We start from the raw sequence: 22,407 nt of genomic DNA on the forward strand, positions 1-22,407 counted from the left end.
GCAATTTTGATAAGCTAAGATTCACTCCCAGTAGGCGGCGGCTTAGCGTGTGCAATGCTGCTAAAAGCAGCTTGCGAGCGAACAACTCGGAATGAGGGCCAATATGACAGAAGGCGGGCACGGTAAACCCTCCGCCGCTGCTCCCGGAACCAACGCACAGAATTTATCAAACTGGAACCGAGACAACGCATCCGCAATCCCATTGTCGATTCCTGGAACGTGACGGGACCTGAAATTAATATTGCGCCGCAAGCAAACTAGCACAAGATGTTGCAACAGCCGCAAAGCCTGTGGAGAAGAAGAACGATGATTATTGATGGCGTGCACCACTCCCAAGTTGTCGCAACGGAACGAGATGTCCCGATTCGAGAACTGGCAGGCCCACAACTCCAGAGCAACGATGATCGGGAACAATTCAAGCAAAAGGAGGTTCTTGGTGAAACCCCATGCCACCCAAGAGGACGGCCAAGCAGCAGCGCACCACGACCCGGCAAAAAATGCCCCAAAACCCTGACTGCCCGAGGCATCAGTGAACAACTGGAGCCAACTGTTGGAACAACAAGGGGGAGGACACAAAACCTCCCTGTTGAAGGACACCAGGAAAGAAGCCCACACTCGAAAATCATCCCTGATCTCGCGGGAGAGGTACACGGTGTGATGCTGCTTGACCGTCCCCGCCGTGGCCCGTTCAAGTTTGCGACAGAAAACCCTACCCATGGGGATAATCCGGCACGCAAAGTTGAAGGAACCTAGCAATGACTGCACCTGCTTAAGCCGAACCCTGCGCTTGCCCAAACAATCGTGAATTAAACCCAAAAGCTTACGCACTTTATCATCAGGGAGGCGACAGCAACCCGCCACTGTGTCTATTTCAATTCCCAAATAGCTAAGACAACTGGAGGGGCCCTCACACTTGTCCAGCGCGACGGGAACCCCCAAACTTTCGAACAAGGACCTGGCAACCTACAGAATATCGCCACAGACAGAACTTCCCCCTGGGCCCATAAAGAGAAAATCGTCCAGGTAGTGAGCCACCCCGGGGTGGCCGGAGGCGGCCTGGACGCACCAATGCAAAAAGGTGCTAAATCTCTCAAAATAGGCGCAGGAGACTGAACAGCCCATGGGGAGACACCGATCCACGTAAAACTCGGCCCCCAATTTGAAACCCAGAATCCGCAGGGAATCAAGGTGCAGGGGAAGGAGCCAAAAAGCCGATTCAACGTCTAATTTCGCCAACAGGCCCCCCGGACCACAGTCCCGAACAAAGCGCAAAACCTCATCAAAAGACTGATAACGCACCCTGCACATGGCCTCGGGAATGGAGTCATTAACCGAAACACCATGAGGATGCGACAAGTGCTGTATCAGGCGGAACTTACCCGGGGCCTTCTTGGGCACCACCCCACGGGGGAAATGCACAAGGAGGGCAGAGGGGGAAAGGCGTAGGGCCCACACATGCGCCCCAAGCCGATCTCCGCGTCCACTTTCCGCTGGACCTCGTGCGGGAATTCGCGAGCCGACCTCAAATTCAGGCGCACCACCGCATGCACCGAATCCGAAATGGGCAGGCGAAAACCATGACTAAAACCCTCCAAAAGGAATAACGCTGCCGACTTGTCGGGGTATAAATGAAGCCAACGCCGCAATTCGGGAACCCGAATAGGGGAGGGAGCCTTACTTACCAACTTCTCCAGCCTCGGCAGGAGCAGAGGGCTTACCGCTCGCCGCCGAGGTGAGGTCCTTGGCCGGGTGACCGGCCCCGCACAACTTGCACGAGTGGCGAAAACGACAATTTACGCCCCTAGTGCATTTGCCTTCGTTGTAGGCAAAACACTTGCCTTTCCCCGATGAGCGGGAACCCAAAACACCGGCCGCCAAGGACTTCTTGCCCGTGGCGTCCGAGTGGGCTTAACCTGTTGCGTGACCTCCAACCAAACCTCGACATCCTTAAAACCCGCGGGCAGAATGGGGTTACCATCCTGATTACGACGGAATTTCTCGTCGTAATCTCGCCAAGCGGAGCCCTTGGACTTCAAGTACATGTCATGCACCAGAAAGAGATATTTAACCAAGTTGTAGCAAGCCGTGAAAACCAAGAAACCCCGCAACCACTGGTGAAAATTACAGAAAGCACTCTCCCCAATGCCCCCCGTTTTCTTAGCTGCGTCAAAAGCCTGCCGCATTTCATCCGTAAGGGGGAAGATGTCAACGTACTTCCCCTTCCGGATTTTCTCCCGCATCCACTTGCGAACCCCCCGCGTAACGGCCGTATTGGTGCAATGCACCATCTCCGTATAACGGGGGGTTCAGAGGGAACCGCCATCGCCGGCGCTGTCGCCTTTCGCGATTCCTTAGCCACGCGCCGCGCAATAAGCCTAGCTAGTTTACGCGGATGCCGCGGAAAACCTGAAGAAACACTACTAGAAGAGGTGGAAGAAGTGCTAGAAGAACAATGAGAAGGAATAGCAAGCTCACCAGCTCCTGAAGGACCCGGAACAGCATCATCCGCTTCACCCATCTCCGGTTGGGGTGGAACATCTCCCATCGGTGCCGCGGCCGCAGATCTCTCCAACCTCCGGCCCCTCCGCGACGAAAGTCCCGGAACTCGACATCACCTGAGTGAAGGAAACAGAAGGGATAACAGGTGCAGGAGAAACCAGCGCATCAACAGAAATGGGGGGAACAGGCGGGAGTGGGGGCAAAGCACATTCGCTCAGCGGAGGGGGGCCAGCGGGAGAGGACACCCCATAGAGGAGGACGAAACAGCGTGGGGGAAGGTAGCCCCGACCCCCGTCGCGCCACTAACGGTGTAGGCAGGAAGCCACACGGGAGGTGGAAGGTGCCCGGCCGACCCGGGAAATCCCAATGAACCAGGATGGAACGGAGTAGGAGCGGGGGGTGGCTGCCAAAATTGGGCCAACGGGTTCGCCCCAGCCGGGGAGGACCCGGCATACGAGCCCCCAAAGGCAGGGGGGGGATCGCAACCCAGGGGCCACCAACTGACCACGTGGGTTGGACGCCAGCGGCCGAACTTGCAAAATACGGTGAAAAGTGCGGTGAGGATGAAACCGGGAGGCCTATGAAAGGCGCTCCGGAGGATGCAGGAAACGCCTGCGCAAGTGGCCAGGGAAGGCCACCGGGGAAAAACTGCCCCCCGGCAAACCCGTGAGGTGCGGCAAATGACAGAGGAGGGCCAGGCAGGTGGAAAGCAGCAGCAATGGATGACTGCATCTCCACCAGCTCCCCCCACTGGGGGGAAGAGCCTGGAAGCCGATGCCCGGGTATGCCGACGCGAGCAGATATCCCGCGGCTGACGGGGAGCCAAGTGAAAAGGCCCCCCGCTATGAGATCCCCAGCCGGGGACCCCATCCCCGAAGCAGTCCGTGCAATCCCCACCACCCTTAACGCCTCAGGGCCTGTCCTAACCACCCCATCCCCAACAATATATGCGGGAGAAAACGGCCCCCCTGCGGGGGAGAGCCCATCCGCAGCCGCCCCGGCCTGAGGAATATAGGGCACAGGAGCCTCCTGTAACCCCACAATGATCTGTCCCCCCTATAGGGGATGCCCCCCTCACCCACCGCAGCCCGCCCGCGGATGCCAGGCACCACGTGGGCACCCGCGCCGCTGGTCGTAGCCGCCGGCGGGGAGGGAAAGGGAGACGAGCCGGAGCTAGCCGCACCGGGCGAGGGTGCCACCCGGCGCACAGAGGTCGCCGGGGATGCCCGCAACTGCGACCCAGCCGAGACGCATCCCTCAGCGGCATGGGCAGTGCGGACACCGGCCGCATGATCACCGCTGGCAGGGGCGTGGGCCGCAGCGGCCCGACCCCGCAGCGATCCGGCAGATGCCGGAAGCAACCTCCGAGGGGGCGCACTCCGGTATCGCGAGCGTGGGGAGCCCGCGGCCTCCATGAGGTGGCGGGAGGAGGGCGGAGCGGCGGGGGGGCGGCATGTCAAGGGCAGTAGACAAAGAACACAGCACACAGGGGACTGTTACAAAGGAAGAGGGAAAACGAGGGAGGCAGCAAATAAACTCTCTAAAGGAAACAAAGGGGTAAAACAGCACAATGCAATCAAAGAGGCAATATACTCAGCCTTCCTGGGCCATACAAAATGGCAAGAGTAAGTCTGAGGCACATGACTATGGATTATATATTATCCTGAGACCAACCCCTAAACCCTTGACTGACAGCCCTATAATCCTATAGGAAAAATACAACCGAAAACCATGATCTACCTAGCAACTGCTTAGTCATAAACAACCAATCACAAAAAATTGGGCTCTTATATGGCCTCAGGCTTATGCAGCCTTCAGCTAATCTAGTATTAGCAAAAAATGTACTGTATTCAGATATTTATCATCTGGTCATACATATATATATATATATATATATATCTTAATATATGTGTACCGAAGCTCCCCCCTCTGAGGGTTTTATTGTCTTTGGCCTGGTGCCAAATAATGACTTAGGTATTTAACTATGTCAGCACACCGTTGAATTTTGTCTTGTGACACCTTTTGTCCAGTTCTGCAAGAAAACACAACTGTTTAGTATCTGATACCGATACTTTAAATAAGTTAGAGTACAAAGGTAGATCATCCACATACTGGGTACATTATCTGTAGGTACAAAAGAATGCAGGTTATTTTTGCAAGTACAAAGAAAAACTGTCTATAAATCCTTTGCTTAATCTAGCCCGGGGTGGGGGCTAGATGTATACAGGTCTTTTGTTTGCCTAATCCAATACAGTGTAATCTGTTTCATCAATATCACATTTTTCTCATTGGGTAGCCTGTATTCTACCATTACTTACACACAAGGTTAGTAACCATACTACACTAACATACTATATTTTTCTTTGCTTATCTCAAAATATCTCTCAGACTGGCCAGTCCACTCTTCACAAGATCTACGTCCCTCATCCACACTCATTACTTGTTCCCATGCACAACTACAAACTTTCCTCAGACTGCATCCATACTATGGAATGCCCTATCACATACAAGCGTTCCCTGAAAACTCACTCATTCAGACAAACTTATCAAAACCGCTCACATTATCTGTATAGCTTTTCTATACAATCATACCCCCACACTACTTTCTGTCTACAGAACCTGGTTCATCACTGCATATCGTGCAGTCCACTAAGAACCTTTGCAATCGGGAGGACAACTATGCATAGTTAGCATCTCTCCTTGGACATTAATGCCTATACTTTGTTATGGATTTTAGCAAGCATATCCTTTACCTCCATTCATAGAATCACAGGGTAAGTGAAATATATATATATACACTATGTATCCAACTGAATCTGTCCCTACTCTATACTTTCTGGAATCTGTAGAAATACCTCATCCATGATACAGTATATCGTACATTGTATACCTTTGACAAAGCTGCCTGGAGCAGCGAAACGCGTTAGGCTGAGACCTGTGTGGACATTTGCTGACCAGCACCACCATTGCATCACCACCTACAGTCAGGACCCTGCATCCTTTGGTTTCCGTGAACCAGGACTCCATATTGGCTTGCCATTGCCCACTACGCATACAGGAGAATCCACTCATCGGAACACGGAACCTCCAGTGAACTGTGAACCAGGACCCCAAAAAATTGTCATCGTTGCCATACGAACTTGCACCTATGGGAACCTTTCCAAACGGAACACAGACTGGGTAAACTACATCCAATTGGATAAATTATCACACATCTGGTCCGTATATTTGACTGTATTCATGCTGGTTTTAAATGTACCAATTGGTGCTCTGCATATTGGTTGGTGTTAGGACCAATTAGGTCTCAAAGTCCACCTATACTCAAAAAGTGAGACATAGAATACAAGAATATTATTTTAGATTGAATGTTTTTAATTTGTTCAAACTATTTTAACAATATTATTAAAAGTATATATTTACATAGATCATACTGTGTCAAAGAGCGCTGTATACGTTTTTTCCTCTCTTGTTCTTTAAAGGGTTTGACTACCCCTTATTATTCAGCTGCTAGGACTAGCCACCCATCACAGTGCCTGCATATATACTTGATATATATATTTCCACTAACATATTAGGAATTAAACTGGACTTCATGAGCCTTTCGGATGTGTGTACGTGGACTCCGGACTAGCCAACTTAACTTGTTTTTGTACTGGAAAGTAGGCTAAAGGTACTTTAGCCTGTATAAAGTTCATATGAATATACTTTCCTATATAAGATAGAAACAAAATGGATTCTGTTATGCTTTTAGACTATAATGGTGAATATGAGGTCACCTTTGATATTGTGATTATTATGTGTATGCATAATATACGTACTATCCAGTAAGGCCTTTAGAATGTTGTCTCTGTCACAGTATTTGACACACATCATCAAAGATATTTGGTGGGGCATATTTGTATAGCAGCTAGGGCTGCATTGGCCCAAAGTTGGAAACAACCTTCTCCTTCTCCCCTAGACACCAATAAAATCCAATTCCATTTTGCTATGGAAAGAAACTGAGTTTATGCCTTATTCCTCCTCAGCTTCCTCCCCGTTGGTGATATGTGTGGCATGGCACAAGTACGTAACTGTTGGTGGGGGCATTTCCCTTCCCTCCTAACTGACTCTGCTTCGATTTTCGCCTTGTGTACTGACTTTACTAGCCCTGTGATTCCTATTGATATGTTTCACAGTTTGACCTGTGTCCACCTGTATATTTTTTCAGATATCTTTGTATTTCTTGTATTTTGCCTATATTGGACTGTTATATTTGACTACCTGACATCTCTGATATCTGTATGTATACAACATGTTCCCCTGGTTCTGTATCCCTCCCCCTCCCCTCCTATTTTCTTTTCTGTTCCCTTCCCCCTGCAAAAAGAAAACCTGTTTTCAATAAAAATTAGGGGGAAGGGGGGGAAACAAAAGAGGAAATAATTTGATCGCAATGCAGTGGTGGGGAGGGGCAGTGCATAGAGTATTGTTATCCCAGCACTTATTTTGATTATTGTTCACCCCTTTCCCCTCCACACCCCACACTGTGCTCCCCTTCCCCCTCCACATACCACATTAAGCTGTTCTTTCGCTAGGGTATGGGTCATTTGGTCGATCACACTTAGGTCGACAGTCATTAGGTGGAACACTATTGGTCGACATGCATTAGGTCGACAGGGTCACTAGGTCGACATGGTCATTACGGCGACATGAACAAGTTCGACATGGAAAAAGGTTGATATGAGTTTTTTTACTTTTTTTTGGTGTCGTTTTCTTCGTAAAGTGATGGGGAACCCCAATTAGTGCACCGTGTCCCCTCGCAAGGCTTGCTTTGCTTGCTATGCTTTGGTCAAGGTGCCTTGCTTGGCTACAACTGCGCTCGGCAAAGGTTACCGTTCCCAATTGTAGTCCACGTGGATCGTAAAGTATGAAAAAGTTCAAAAAATGAAGAAGAAAAAAATGGGAAAAACTCATGTCGACCTTTTTCCATGTTGACCTTGTTCATGTCAACCTAATGACCATGTCGACCTAGTGACCATGTCGACCTAATGCATGTCGACCATTAGTGGTCGACCCATGACAATTGTAGCACTTGAACTTACATTTTTCACTCTTTGTATATAATGCAGTACACTCAGCACTACAACTCACAGGGTACATGTTCTTGGAACTTCAGTAGCTGTGCTCTGATTGTGTCTTTGTTTTATTTTGCTGTGTTTGTTTCCAACACCACAACTACAGTTTTATAGCATCACCATAGCAATCTCTTCATCATATACTTGCGCTTCAACAGAGAATTAGACATGATTATGTCAATGCTCCTTTTGTACAACTTACTGTTGTACAGTACACATATTAAATGTATCCTTCTCAAGAGACCATCTTGGTATTTTGCCTGAAGTGCTCTCCACATGTCTTTAGCTGACATCTTCCCATGTATGACTGAGTACAAATGTTGCTCTACAGTTAAACCAATAGTATCCATGGCTCTCTATACATCATGTTGGATTGAACTTTCACCAGGATCTATTAGTTCCACAACCTTTAACACTTTAATTGTATTTGCATAGCAAACTTCCAGGTTGTATAATTTTCTGCACATTTTAGCTTAATAACCCCCATTATGGGTGTAGGTCCTGTATGTATGATTCTTACAGACATAATTGTGCAACTTCTGTGCTCTAATCAACTTCACTGCTGTCACACTGTGCTGTTCTATGGTGGTATGTGCTGTCCTTTTACCTAAGATGGTGTCTGTGTGATGCTCTGGGTTTTCTAGTAGTTAGGATGTTGTGTATTTGAAATGTGTGTGTCTGGGCCTTTAACTTGCTGGAAAAAAGTGAGTACAAGCTGAGAATGTAGCAGAGTTACTGTACACACCAGCAGATGCTTTAACAATACTAACAGCCCAGGTAGTTACCCAGTGGAGTGGTTTATTGATTTTATACCGTGTACAGCCATACACACCGTTATGCACACTTTGGTCATGGATAGTGTATGCAGGTAGTGGTGCAGGATCACTGAAAAGCATTACGGTCGCAATATATATCACAGGTCGGTGGCCATGTTGCTACAGGGAATGAAGCCTATCTACAAGAACAATATGGAATCTGCACAGTAGCACACTCCACTTTCAACATTCTTCACAAAGGTATTTGGTAGCTGGGCCCTATACACTACTAGAACACTAGTTATGCCCACCATCATGTTTTATTAATATATCAATAAATGCTGTGTTTTATATATAAAAAAGTACCTCGTCCAAGCTTCTTCTTATGTTTGCAAATCCCACTTAAATATAGGGCCTAATTCAAATCTGATCACTGCTGTGCATTTTCGCACAGCGGACGTTCAGATCCGAACTGCGCATGCGTGTACACCGCAATGCGCCTGCACATCGCACAACAGCAACAGGCATTAGCGCCTAGTGACGGGATGGTGCAAAAAACCCGAAAGCATGGAAGTTCGCAAGGTGATTGACAGGAAGAGTTTATTTGTGGGTGGTAACTGACCATTTTCCGGGAGTATCTGTAAAAACGCAGGCGGGCTCAGGCGTTTTCAGGGAGGTTGTCTGACGTCAGCTCCGGCCCCGATCAGCAGGAAACAATTGTATGGGAAGAGTAAGTTCTGGGCTGTGCAGAGACTGCACAAAATCAGTTTGTGCAGCTCTGCTACACATGCGATCGCACACTTGCACAGTGATTTAACCCTCCACCTGTAGGCGGCGACTAACTGATCGCAGGACAGAAAAAAACGCAGCCCAGCGATCAGATCTGAATGCCCCCCATAGTAGACAACTTTTTAAAAGCCCCATCCAGGAGAGTCCTGAAAAAGGCAACCATGTTAGAGGTAAGGTTGCATGGCTTTTTGATTGGGCATCATAGCTCACTGTTCAAAGCAGTGATTTTCTTTATTATACAGCTTTGGGTGACCCCATGATGACACAATTAAATCTGACGTCATCTTTATCTGACATCAATTTTCTAACATCTATATGGAACAGCTAAGCTTGTAAAAGTCATATGTATACAGCAATTATGGCTGACGAGCCAAACAGGAAACCATGGGGGTAATTCTGAGTTGATCACAGCAGGAACTTTGTTAGCAATTGGGCAAAACCATGTGCACTGCAGGGGAGGCAGATATAACATGTGCACAGAGAGATAGATTTGGGTTTGGTGACTTAAATCTGCAATCTAAATTGCAGTATAAAAATAAAGCAGTCAGTATTTACCCTGCACAGAAACAAAATAACCCACCCAAATCTAACTCTCGCTGCAAATGTTATATCTGCCCCCCCTGCAGTGCACATGGTTTTGCCCAATTGCTAAAAAATTTCCTGCTGCAATCAACTTGGAATTACCCCCCATATTTGGAATGGGAAATATTTTATCAGTGAAGAGGAGGATAGTTAAGGACAGGAAGATTAAAATAAAAGTTACTATTATTTGTAGTTCTTTACAATACATTTTTTTTTAAATGTATTACTTGCAGTACAATTTTTATATGAAAACTATACTTATTTTGTTTTAAAAAGAAAGTAACTCTTTTATTCAAAGATGTTTGGTATGTGTCTATTTTAGTGTAAATTGTCTTTATTGGTTTTGAACCAGTGAAATACAAATAAAACAAGTGAAGAAGCAAAAGTGCAGGCTGGTATGCAAACAAAACACTACATACATTTTGGCTAGCACAATAACTACCTGCTCAAGGGGAGTCAAAAGGAGCAAGTCAACCCACTACCTAAACATTAAGTAGCCTCAAATAAACTTTATTCTATGCATACCCAACATTAAAGACATCTTACATTCTTTGCATAACATTATGGGGATCTTACAGGTTCGGTTTCATCTGAGGCCATCGGCGCAAAGACTTGTGCAGGACCTGTTCTGCATCTGCACGAATGGGTCCTTCAGCATAGGATGCAGACCGGAATCAGACTGTCATTGATTGACAGTTTGATGCAGTTTCGGGGGGTGGGGAGGAGGCGGCGATGGGCTTCATTTGGAAAAACAGAGGCGAGTCACAGCAGTTTAGGAGGTGGGAATAGGCCAGGGATCTCTGTTGGATTACGGAGATTTCCTGGCCTCTGCGACGGGTGGCTTGGACGGCACCACAGTTGCCGCAAGCCGCCGGCTCTGGGTGCTTTGAGCCGGTGTTGCATCCTAGGATGCAGCTCAGATCTCTAGTGCAGCAGGAAGCGTCTGCATGTAATAGGTGCCTTCTGCTGCATTTATATACAAGCGCTATCACTGCTGCTTCCAATGAAGCACCTGTGATTGCAAATTCAACCGCACCTGAATGACCCCCTATGTTTCTAACAACGTGATCTACTGATATCAGTCTAGGTACAGATGAAAAATATTGTTCCGACTCTCCCTGCTTGTGTCCTTAAAAGCAGGTGCAACTTGGCAAAAAAGTGTAGTAGTAAAGATTTTGTTGTGGTCAAATTATTTAGATCCTGTAGCTGATTGTCATGGTTTTATGAAATAAACTGAATATATGACTTGTTTAATTATGTATCTGGATAAAAAGTCTGTTTTGAGGGGTAGCTCTGTGTTTGCTTTCCTGCTCTGACTTTCTATTGTTTGCCCTATTTTTTAATTATGGAAAAGGTACAGAAAGAAAGCAAGCAGAAAAAAGAGGCAGTGATGTAATAGCGGAAAACTATAATGCATGACAGAATGACACTAGGTTCTTCATATGCCCTTTTCACAGATGTCTGATTATATCCATTGTGATAGTTTTAATTGGCAAACTTAAAGATGAAAGAAAGTACAGTTGAGAGGTAACTTAGTGATAATGAGACTTCATATGTGGATCTGTCTTTAGATGACAGTTCATAATGTAACTAGAGGTGATCAAATATGTTTCCTAATTCAATGTATCAAGTCAATTCTAAAGTTTAACAAATTCTCAAACTATAGGAAGACTAAAAGGGAGAGGGGGTGTATCCAATTACCCATGGTAATTGTCGCGTGGGGGCTATCCAGCTAGGCTTTTCGCCTCATGTGAAAATGGGGCTGTGGCCGACGAAAACACACAGGCTTCACTGAATCCATAAGCGTTCCTATGCCCTGTGACACCTGTGCGACACTAGGGGTGGTGAAAGAAGCAAAGGGGGTGTGGTCTCATGCTATGGGGGGGGTGGTTTAGTACCCAACCCGGGGGTCGAGAGATGCTGGGCTGCCTCCTGAGACAACAGTGTCGGTGGTACTGGCTCCAATACTATTACAGGAGCCGAGTGCTGCACGTAAGTTACAGTGCAGAAATGAGCTCCTGTTACTGTGGAGGAGTCAGCACTTTGGTGTCACCCCTCAGCAGGTGACACTACGGTTCGGGACGCAACCCCCTTGTGATGCCACTGACTGAATCTGTGTGTTTTCGGGAGAATTTTTTTTTTTCAGGAGACCTAAATAGGATAGCCCTGAAAAAAAATAATTGGAGAAACATTGGGAAAAATCAACGTTTCTTCGCCGCTAATTTGATTGATACCCCACTAAATATTTTAGCTGAATTGAATAAGGCAAAATAAATGTTCCTATGTGAATTTTCCCATAATAAAAATAACCCCGCACTCGCCTTAGTCATTTCATTCACCTTAATACATAACTGGCTAAATATATATATATTTATGTAAAGAGAATGCAAATGGTGCTGCCAGGGCCGGTGCTAGGGTGTTCGGCGCCCCCCTGCAAACTATAAATGTGTGCCCTCCCACCCATACCTTATCAAAGAGACAGTGCACGCCGGAGACACATGCCACAAAAAGGGGTGTGGTCTCACAAGAAAGGTGTGCCCACAAAATAGTACCCACCAATTCAAATTATGTCACACAGTAGCACAATCTTATTTACATGACACTGCATGTAGTGCCCCTGATTCACATTACACCACACATTAGTGTCCATTATTCACATTACAACACACAGTAGAGCCCCTTATTCAAGTTACTTCATACAGTAGTACCCTTTATACACAATACCCCCCACAGTAGTGCCCTTTGTATACATAATTCCCACAGTAGTAATACTCCTTATAAAAGGGCTTAAAGTGGTCCTGGAGAGGTGGTGGAACTCATTTCCCGCCACCTCCCTTCACAATATTCAGAGCCAGGGCCAGTGCTAGTGTTTTCAGCACACCCTTGCAAACTATAAATTAGTGCCCTACTTCCCATACTTTATAAAGGGTATTGATCTCACAAAGAAGCAGCGTGGTCACACAATCATACCCCCAATTCAAATTACGCCACACAGTAGCACAATCTTATTCACATTACACTGCATGTAGTGCCCCTGATTAATATTACACCACATAGTAATGCTCCTTATTATGGTTATCAGGAGCAGTTCTAGGCATGGGCAAGCAGGGCTGGCGATCGGGGCGCTGCACCCAGCAGGCGCTTGCCGCCCACCTGTCCCCGCATCCTGCTCTTCAGATGCAGCAGACGCCGTGGGTTGTGTGGGCACCTGCTGCAGCCAGCGCCACTGTCAGATGCTAGAGGTCATAATTGACCTCTAGTGTCTGTGCGGTGCTGCTATGGGAGAGATGTCATGACATCTCTCCCATAGAGAGGAGCGGGCGGCCAGAGATGGAGGGCAGCACAGCACAGCAGGATCGGGGCTGGTAAGTATTGTTTGTTTGTTTGTTTTTTTGTATTTATAAGCGGTGCTATGGGGGGCACAACTACAGGGTGCACAGATACAGGGGGCACAACTATAAGAGGCACAGCTACTGGGGGCACAGCTACTGGGAGCACAACTACTGGGGGCACAACTACAGGGTGCAAATCTACTGGGGGCACAGCTACTGGGGGCAAATCTAGAGGGGGGCACAGCTACAGGGGCATAACTACTGGGGGTGACTCTACTGGGTGCACAACTACTGGGGGCACAACTACAGGGGTCATAACTGTGACCACACCCCTTCCCTGTGAAGCCACGGGTGGGGGGGGGGGCACCAAAGGAAACTTTCGCCCTGGGCGCCATAAGGTCTAGAACCGGCCCTGATGGTTATGTCACTCACTAGTGGCTTTTATTCTTATTGTACTACACAATGGTACCCTTTACACACTTTATGCCACACAGTAGTGCCCCTTATATACAATGCCGACACCAGTGCCCCTTATACACAATTCCCACAGTAGTAGTGCACATTACACATAAAGCCAACAGAAGTTCCACTTATACACAAAATGGCCAGAGTAGTAGTGCCACTTATATACAGAATGCCCATAGTAGTAGTGTCCCTTACACATAATGCCCACAATAGTAGTGCCCCTTACACATAATTACTACAGCAGTGCCGCTTATACACAAAATGCCCACAGTAGTAGTGCCACTTATATACAGAATGCCCATAGTAGTAGTGTCACTTACACATAATGCCCACAATAGTAGTGCCCCTTACACATAATTACTACAGCAGTGCCACTTATACACAAAATGCCCACAGTAGTAGTGCCACTTATATACAGAATGCCCATAGTAGTAGTGTCACTTACACATAATGTCCACAATAGTAGTGTCCCTTACACATAATGACCACAGTAGTGCATCTCTGTCACTCCAGCAGCTCACTGCCTGTGTCTCTCCAGCAGCTTCATTCCTTGTATCCCTACAGCAGATTCCTCACCTCTCTTGTCCCTCCAGCCCCTTCTTGGCTTGTCTTCAAGATGCACAGTGCCTGCACCTCTTCATGGTTCTTCTTCACTTCAGCAGTGGTGACAGCATGACATCACATACACTGTGCTGGAAAAGGAAGCCACTGGGACCCGAGGAAGGGTAGGAAGACTGTACAACAGACACAGCATGTGTGAGTACCAGGAGGGGTGGGCTGTAGATGGAGGAGGACCATGGAGCCACCAGGACCTGAGGAAGGGTAGGTGGCTGCAGATCATCAGTAACACTAGCACCGCCTGCATCATCAATTGGTGTAGGTAATAAGGCAATCTTTTCTGTTGGTATTACTGTGCATGGTAATGGAGGAGGTGGAACTAGTTCTCCCTACCATTACAGATGGTGGAACTCAGTTCTACCTCATCCCCTCCCACTTTAACCCCTGCCTGATACATAATGTCAACAGTAGAAGTGCATCTTTCACATAATGTCCACAGTAATGTCTCTTATACATAATGCCCACAGCAATGGTGCTTATGTGATACCCGGGACTTAGGACCTATGATTTTAATAAGTTAAAAGATCCCGGTGCAGCGTTGGGCAGTTGTGGGGTACCATACAATAGGGAACAGTGTGTTAGCAAAAGTCACTGGAGGTCCTTTGGACCCAGGGGAGCAAGTGCTGTGGACGGTGGTGTCCCCGCGCCTTTGGCGGGACACATACGGGGAAGAGACAGGAGGTAATAAAAGGGGAGACACAGCAGAGCAACGGTTGTTCTCGCTCTGACAGGACTGTTGAGGAGAATCGTCACGGAGCAGAGGAAGGTGAAGGGGCATGACGGCGCACCGATCGCAAGGAAAAAGACGCTTAGAGCGGGGTTCGTAGCCGAGACTTACCGAAACTGAGGAGGTGAACGGGATCCGGCAGCGCCGAGCAGAGGGGAGAGAGAGCTGAAACAGAGACAGTCGGGACCGTGGTGCCGCGTAGAGAACGGAAGGTCCGCAGAGCCGTGAGTGACAGGCTTACTGGAGAGGTGATGGAGAGACGATCCGCCCAGAGGGAGTGTCAAGCGGGTGAGTGACTGCCAGTTGCCGCAGCCTAGAAGGGAGAATAAAAGATCTCCCTCAGTCAAGGAAGGAGAACAGTCGAGGACTGCCTGGCAGGGGGTAATCTCCTAACTATACACCCAGCAACTGTTTAGCAGAGACATTACACATAGAAAGAGACACTAGCTTATGCGACTCCCTCAGCACTCCAGTATTCCATAAAGGAATAAAAGTTACCTCAGGTCCCACTCTTATATTCCCCAAAGTAATAGCACAGAGACCTGGAAGACTATTCCTATTCTAAGTTTGTTACTTAAGTATTCCCCTATTATATGATTCTCCTCACCTGGCCTATTTTGATGAACTGTGGAGGGAAGTTGTGGCTCAGTCAAGTTAATTTATCCTCAAGAGCAGCACCCCGCAGCGCAGGGACGAGATACAGTAATAAGCCAGCCACATCTGCAAAGGACAGGGCAGAGAAGAATAAAGATACTTAAAACCCTTTAATAGTCTCTAACAGATACACTGTTGGACGCACAGGATAGATTTAGAGACTTTCTAGATACAGCATTCCCCGTCGCCATTTAACCAAATACAGCTAATTGGCATACGTTGGAAATTTATCATTCTAATGGATTACAAAGTACAGACAGGATTCAGAGGAAGAAAGTGAGTTATATAAAAGAAACGACTGGATCAGCAACAGGGAGTGACTTATTAAGAAGACTCTAGTATCAAATAGACTCTTTCATTGTGCACCAACGATAAAGGGAGCGCTCCAATAAACTGAGTTAGACTTATAGATATCTTAAGAGTTGCGCGCTACAGCAATGTAATATGTCAGTGTGCCATTGAAGTATGGAGTTGTAAGTTGTACCAATAGAGTATTTAAAGGAGTAGGGATCTAACCTTATCTAGATCTTTGCAGTGGTGAATACGGTGTTCCTGGATCCAGTTCAATAAATAATCTGTTTCCATGTGATTGTTGTCTAAAAGTATAGTGTATAATTGTAATCTTGACTGGTATTCCACCCACACTCCAACGGAGAGTTATCATAGAGGAGTAATCCAGATATAAGTCCACGCAAACGGGACTTCGGGTTCAGAGACAGAATAAACCTGCAGAGAGAGAGAAAGAGAAAGAGGAAAGGATATATAAGGTAAACTTACCACGGTTGTAAAAATTTACTGATACTTACCTCAAGTGAAACACAAGCTAACTAAGTGACAGACATCCGGTAACAATACCCGGTTATCACAGTAAAAAAAATTTTGGCGTCCACGAACAGGATCGATAACTTCAAGCGAGAAACTCTATACCTGTACAGGATGTCTAAAGAGCCATCTACAACGGCTGGGGCATTTAGTGGAGAGTCTAACAAGCCGGCACCAGAAACGCCTGGTATGGCACAGATAAACCCAATTACCTTACCATACTATTTCGGGGCCCCGTGGCTTCCCACCTATCATGGGGACCGACACAAGGCTGAAGGAAATACCTTGACCGACTTTAAGAACAAGATGAAATCAATGTTCCGTCTCTATCCACTAAATGAGCAACAAAAAGTCGAGATCCTCATCGGTCAGCTGAAAGGGTCAGCTCAACGAGAGGTGATATCGTGGCCTACAGAGGAAAAGAGAAATATTGACCAGATACTTCAACGGTTAGCCACCACGTTTGAGCTTCATACAATTTCAGAGTTAAAAATGAAATTCTATGCTAGAAAACAATGGTTGGGAGAGACATTGAGAGATTATGCACTGAGTCTACAAGAGGCTTTGAAGGCAATCCGGACAGTAGATGAAAAGGAAATTGAGAATAGTGACGAAGCTCTTATATCTCAATTAACGGAAGGGGCGAATAAAGAGAGTGTGAGAGCCCAACTGAGATTGTTAAGGATGCAGAAACCCGAACAGTCGTTCTTAGACTTCAAAGAGGCCGCAATTAAGGTGGTCGGGACGGAAATGTCCCCAGAAGTAGAGTTTCCAGAAATGCCAGGATATCAGGAAAGACCCTTATCAAATGAAGAGGTTCCCCTACATCTCGCTAGGAACAAACGAATTGGAGATGCCATTGGCCAAAGCTTTCAGACGCCCACGACCGACCCAATAAGAGCGTTGAGAAACAAATTGGAGGAGCTCGCCGTGGGGATGGCTGAAATGGGTAAGGAGGTACAGAATTTAGCTCGAAGGCAAGGATCCAATTCTAATGAAACCAGGTGGCCCCGGGAACGAAGGAGAGGCCGAAGCGAGTGGTGGACCCCACCTCCGACCGGCGGAAGAAGGAGCACGGATCGGTTTGACCCACAAGGCCGTCCTATTTGTCGGCGTTGTCAGCGACCTGGTCATATCGAACGGAATTGTGACCAAGATGAAGCTTTAAACTCCAGTGCCCCGAGGTTAGAGACCGAGCCTCGGGGGGAGATCCCGCAATAGGGTCAAGGTCTACAGAATGGTGGTCCCAATATGTGGGCCGATGCCCTCATATCCCCATTACCATTAACGGGGTGGAAATTATGGCTATGGTCGATACAGGTTCACAGATTACCACCATTCAACATTCCACCTTCATCCAACATTGGGGAGAACACCAGATTGTGACTCCTCCTCCCGCATGGCTACAATTGATAGCCAGCAATGGGTCAAGTATTTCTTGCATGGGCTATTGGGAGGCCGACGTCAAAATAGGAAACACCGAAATGCCTCATCAAGGGTGCCTGATCACCCATACAACTGATCCAAATGCTATCCCAATGATTCTGGGGATGAATATCCTACAAAGTTGCCCGGATGAATTGATCTCTATACTCAAACAAGAGCTGGCCGGAAAATCCACCATCGAACCATCTGTACTACAAAAGACTATAAAAATATTGCAGAGCCAGCGGGCAATAGTACAATGTAACGGTGCCCTCGGAAAAGTGCGGATCACCGAAAGCAAACCCATTAAATTACCTCCAAATGCAGAAGTGATTATCTGGGGCAAGGCTCGTTGCGGACCAAGAGGGGAAAGTTATGAAGCCTTAGTTGAGCCGTGTGAAGAGGATGATGGGAAAGAAATTGTTGTCGCCCACGGTATAGTGAACGTGATGGATGGCCGAGTTCCCGTGAGAATTTTAAATCCGCATAATCACTCAGTAAAATTGTACCGACAGCGACCGATAGCTAAACTTACTTGGATTACATTCCAAGACGTCATACATGCACCGACTCAGATAAGGTCACGGAGTGATGATACTGTATCCGCGAGAGAAGAAAATACGCCAGAATGGTGGAAAGACCTACACATCGGAGATGACAATACCCCTCAAGAACACAAAGAAGGAGCCCTTCAAGTCGTAAAAGAAAATTCGGCAACCTTCAGCCAAGGACCATTGGATTTCGGGACGGTTACTACTGTGAAACATCGCATTGTGACAGGAAAGTCTGCCCCTATCCGAGAAAAACATCGGCCTTTAGCTCCAGCACTCTATCAGCCGGTTAAGAAGATGCTTGAAGAAATGAAGGCTACGGGCGTCATCTAAGAGAGTCACAGCCCTTGGGCCGCACCTATGGTGTTAGTAAGGAAAAAGAACGGACAATTGAGATTCTGCGTCGATTATCGAAAATTAAACCAGGTTACGCATAAAGACGCATACCCACTTCCTCGGATTGAGGAATCTCTGGCTGCCCTCAAGTCCGCTAAATACTTCTCTACGCTGGATTTAACAAGTGGGTATTGGCAGATCATGATGGAGCCAACAGATCAAGAAAAAACGGCCTTTACTACTCCTATGGGACTACACGAGTTCAAGCGAATGCCATTTGGATTGTGTAATGCTCCAGCGACCTTCCAAAGAATGATGGAACATTGCTTAGGACATAGAAATTTTGAAATGATATTGTTATATCTGGATGATATTATTATTTTCTCTAAGTCATATACCGAACATCTACAGCATCTCAATGAAGTCCTACAGCGACTCGCCAATTATGGGTTAAAAGTAAATCCAGCTAAATGCCATTTATTGAAACCACAAGTGCATTACCTGGGACATGTGGTGAGCTCGGAGGGAATCACGCCCGATCCTGAAAAAATTCGGAATGTTCAAGACTGGCCAGTACCTCAAACGGTCAAGGATGTTAGACGATTCCTGGGTTTTGTGGGGTACTATAGGCGTTTCGTGAAGGGTTTTGCCAAAGTAGCTGCCCCGATCCACGAACTGCTTCGAGACCTGCCCCGCCATAGCCAAAACAAAAGGCAACCGATCATTTGGACTTCTCGTCAACAAGCGGCATTTGAACATCTCAAAAGCGTTTTGACTCAAGCCCCCCTTTTGGCCTACCCGGATTATAGTAAACCTTTCATCCTGCAGACCGATGCGAGTAAACAAGGACTTGGCGCGGTTCTCGCGCAAGTACAAGATGGTAAAGAAAGGGTAATAGCGTACGCCAGCAGAGGCCTTCGAAAAACCGAACGGAATGATGCTAATTATAGCGCTTTTAAACTGGAATTTTTAGCATTAGTGTGGGCCATCACAGAAAAATTCAGAGACTATCTAGCCGCCACTCCGTTTGTAGCTTACACTGATTGTAACCCCCTTGCACATTTGGCAACTGCCAAACTGGGAGCATTGGAGCAGCGATGGTATGCTCGTCTGTCCAACTTTCAGTTCACAATCCAATACAGGCCTGGACAGAATAATAGCAACGCTGACGCGTTATCCCGCCTTTCTGCTCAAGAGAAACCGGAAGTAGAAGATCCGTTAGAATCAGTGGAACTTCCACCTTTCCAACCGATACCACAATCGGTGGTGCAACATAATCTCACTTTTACGAGAAAAGAAGCTGAATGGCCGTTGGAAGGAAAAGGATGGAGTGAATGGCAAGAGTGGCAAGACGAATACCCTATCTTTCGACGATTAAAGAAATTGTTGTTAAAAAAAAAAACCCTATCCAAGGCCGAACGACAGGAGGCAGCCCCGGAATTAGTGAAATTATGGAGACAGTGGGAACGCTTAGAGATCCATCACAATGTCTTGACACGGAAAAGTGTTCATCCAAAAACCCATTTAACTGTCAGACAAGTGCTTATTCCCATGACAAAGGCACCCATCCTACTCGATGCCTATCATAATCGGTCCGGCCATTTCGGGAACCAGAAAACTGAAGCGAATCTGAGACAGAGATTCTACTGGGTCGGATTACGGCAGAACGTGGAAGGATGGTGCCAGTACTGCAATGAATGTAACCTTCGGAGACCATCCCTTCCGACAGAGAAAGCACCACTTCACCCCATCATCAGCCATCAGCCATTAGAGTTGGTCACCCTTGATCATATCAAACTTGAAAAGAGTCGGTCAGGTTATGAATACGCTTTAATGATGGTAGATCATTATACCAAATTTGCCGTCGCTCTCCCAGTAAAGAATTTGACCGCCAAGACCACGGCAGAAATCTTTTGGAGAGCCTTTGTGCGACCTTATGGGTTTCCGGAAAAGATTCTAACTGACCAAGGGTCGGCTTTCACGTCTAAACTATTTCAAGAACTGTGTCTCTTGTATGAATGTAAAAAATTAAAAACCACAGCTTATCACCCTCAATGTAACGGGCTTTGTGAAAGAACCAACAAAACGCTAATTCAAATGTTACGGTCTCTTCCGTCACAGCAACGACACGACTGGCCCCTGATGTTAACTGAGTTAATGTTCATATATAACAATACCGTACATAGTTCGACCGGGTATACGCCCTACTATCTACTATTCGGAAGACAAGGGAAGTTACCCGTGGATATACAGTTGAATGTAGACATTGCTCCTGAGCCATTTCTAGAAACAGATTGGGTGACGGAACACCAACGTCGAATCAAAACCGTTCATGATCTGGTAGCGCGAACTCGAGAGGTGGTACAAGAGCGTCAAGAACATTATTATAATCTTAAAGCGCAAGCCGAACCATTGCCAATTGGATGCAGGGTATTGAAGAAGAACAATCAACGTCGGAACAAATTAGATCCCCAATGGGAGCCCCTCCCGTACAGGGTGATAGATAGGCCAAATTTAGAGATTGAGGTATACCAGATTATGCGGGAAGATGGAAATGGACAAAGATTAGTTCATAGAGATCAATTAAAAATGTGTCCAGTATGGTCAGAAGTAGAGTGTCGAGATTTACCAATTCAAGAGAGAGTTCCACCTGTATCTCCATACCCGGACGTAATGATGAGTCTGTGTTGGCCAGTTCTTGGCACAGTCGGATCAACCCAGTTTCCCGTGGATACTGAAACAATAGTTGAAGTTGAAACTGAGTCGGTGGATACTGAAATCCCTTCGTTGAGACGCTCTGAAAGGAGCACAAAAGGAAAATTACCTGTTAGATATCGAATTTAAAATAAGTTTGTCATAATGGTTGACTTTACAGTTGTTAAGGAAAGCAAGTTCATTGGTGTAAGTGTTCACATGTAGTTTAACTAGAAAATTTTCAAAGCGCCAGTACCTGTTGTTAACAGTCGGTATAAAATGTGGTCGAGAGAGTGTATACAAATTGTAGATGCCTAAGGATATGCATCAAAATTACCGGGGAAGAATGTGATACCCGGGACTTAGGACCTATGATTTTAATAAGTTAAAAGATCCCGGTGCAGCGTTGGGCAGTTGTGGGGTACCATACAATAGGGAACAGTGTGTTAGCAAAAGTCACTGGAGGTCCTTTGGACCCAGGGGAGCAAGTGCTGTGGACGGTGGTGTCCCCGCGCCTTTGGCGGGACACATACGGGGAAGAGACAGGAGGTAATAAAAGGGGAGACACAGCAGAGCAACGGTTGTTCTCGCTCTGACAGGACTGTTGAGGAGAATCGTCACGGAGCAGAGGAAGGTGAAGGGGCATGACGGCGCACCGATCGCAAGGAAAAAGACGCTTAGAGCGGGGTTCGTAGCCGAGACTTACCGAAACTGAGGAGGTGAACGGGATCCGGCAGCGCCGAGCAGAGGGGAGAGAGAGCTGAAACAGAGACAGTCGGGACCGTGGTGCCGCGTAGAGGATGGAAGGTCCGCAGAGCCGTGAGTGACAGGCTTACTGGAGAGGTGATGGAGAAACGATCCGCCCAGAGGGAGTGTCAAGCGGGTGAGTGACTGCCAGTTGCCGCAGCCTAGAAGGGAGAATAAAAGATCTCCCTCAGTCAAGGAAGGAGAACAGTCGAGGACTGCCTGGCAGGGGGTAATCTCCTAACTATACACCCAGCAACTGTTTAGCAGAGACATTACACATAGAAAGAGACACTAGCTTAT

The 22,407-nt window shown here is 46.9% G+C and overlaps 1 long non-coding RNA gene across 2 annotated transcripts; it reads right to left on the reverse strand.

Annotated features, from left to right (window-relative positions):
* Window positions 1-13,005: 13,005 nt before the first annotated feature.
* Window positions 13,006-22,255, reverse strand: LOC134945812 (uncharacterized). 2 transcript variants are annotated; one of them, XR_010182150.1, is made up of 6 exons: window positions 22,067-22,255; window positions 21,296-21,463; window positions 16,049-16,258; window positions 15,486-15,598; window positions 14,990-15,191; window positions 13,006-14,345 (listed from the first exon to the last, which is right to left on the reverse strand). It is a non-coding gene; the product is annotated as an uncharacterized LOC134945812 (long non-coding RNA). The 2 variants fall into 2 exon arrangements; XR_010182152.1 differs by lacking the exon at window positions 15,486-15,598.
* Window positions 22,256-22,407: the final 152 nt, after the last annotated feature.

This window comes from Pseudophryne corroboree, chromosome 1, assembly GCF_028390025.1.
Source record: "Pseudophryne corroboree isolate aPseCor3 chromosome 1, aPseCor3.hap2, whole genome shotgun sequence".
NCBI lineage: Eukaryota > Metazoa > Chordata > Amphibia > Anura > Myobatrachidae > Pseudophryne > Pseudophryne corroboree.